Source organism: Carlito syrichta, unplaced genomic scaffold (assembly GCF_000164805.1).
Source record: "Carlito syrichta isolate Samal-C Ts95f unplaced genomic scaffold, Tarsius_syrichta-2.0.1 Scaffold305193, whole genome shotgun sequence".
Classification (NCBI taxonomy): domain Eukaryota; kingdom Metazoa; phylum Chordata; class Mammalia; order Primates; family Tarsiidae; genus Carlito; species Carlito syrichta.
This window is the reverse complement of record NW_007249289.1, coordinates 374,490-376,064: the sequence shown is the minus strand read 5'-3', so window position 1 is coordinate 376,064 and position 1,575 is coordinate 374,490.

The window sequence follows — 1,575 nt, the reverse complement described above, 5'->3', positions numbered from 1 at the left end:
CCTTCCTTCCTTCCTTCCTTCCTTCCTTCCTTCCTTCCTTCCTTCCTTCCTTCCTTAAGATGAGGTCTGGCTGTATTGCCCAGGCCAGTCTCAAACTGCTGGGCTCAAGCGATCCTCCCCCTTTGGCTTCCCAAAGTGCTAGGATTACAAGCGCGAGCCACCATGCTCAGCCGGTCTCAGTTTCTTTATCTAAGAATGATGACAATCACAGTGTCCATATCACAGGATTTCCAGCAGAATTGGACAAGTGGATCTGTGTAAAGTTCTCAGAACGCATAGCATCCTGCATTGGCCTGATTGTATTATACAAGGTGCAGGTTGTGTGAGGTTGGAAGAGACACTTAATTTTGCTTTAGTTTCCTTATCTGTTAAAAACAGAGAGAGAGAGAAAAAAAAATATGAGGTGTCCCACAGGAATCTCATGAGGGTTCAATAAAACAACATCTGTGAAAGTTCTTAACACAGGGCTTGGCATACACTGGGAGTTCAATAATTGTTCATTTCTGTCTTCCTTCAAGGAGACGGTCAGTAAGTGCTCACCGGACCCTCAGCAACTCCTTTTGGATGGAGGTGAAACAACTGTGTTCTCAGGGCCCTGGACAGGAACACAGGGTTCTGTGTTGAGGAGACTCTGACAAACTGTCCTCAAGCCCCAGAGAGGAAGGAACGTGGCCTCTCCGAGAGCGGCAGTCTGGTGGAGTTTAGGGACTGGGTCAGAGCAACCGCCCGGTGAGTGGGAAGTCTAGCTGTTACGCCTGTGATGGAGACCCACATGCCACTGGCGATGAGAACGCTGACTTTCAAGGAGAAGGGCTCGCTCGAAGAAAGGAAGGTCAGGGTGACTCTCCCCGGAGTGCTTGTCAGAAGTCAGGCAAACAGACTGAACTTACAGGCGTTTTCAAGCACCGGTCTCCATGTGATGTTCAGTGGCGCCTAGGAGCCATGCGCCAAGTCTCAGTGGCCTTTTCCTAAATTAGTTGAAGCATGTAAGTCATCAGTTAGGATTTTCTCAAGTTTGCATTCTACTTCCACATATATTTTTTAATTTGGCCACCACAGATTGCTTGCATTAGAATTTAGCATATGATGAGATGCAATTTATTGCAAAATTACGTATTTATTTTAGGATGTTACTATTTTGTGAATTCTGTGTCCAAATACTTGAAAAGCCAGGTACAGTGGCTCACGCCTGTAATCCCAGCACTTTGGGAGGCCGAGCCAGGAGGATCGCTTGAGCCCAGGAGTTTAAGACCAGCCTGGGCAACATAGTGAGACCTTGTCTCTAAAAAAATATTTAAAAATTAGCTGGGGTGGTGGTTCGTGCCTATAATCCCAGCTCCTTGGAAGGCTGAGGTGACAGGAGTGCCTGAGCCCAGGAGGTCGAGGCTGCAGTGAGCCACGATCATACCACTGAGCCTGGCACATAGTGATACTATGTTGAATAAGATGACTCAAAGAAAGAAAGAAGAGAGAGAGAGAGAGAGAGAGAGAAGGAGGGAGGAAATAACAAAAAAAAAATCTTGAAGCCAGGCTCGGTGGCTCAGCCTGTAATCCCGCACCTTTGGGAGGCTGAGG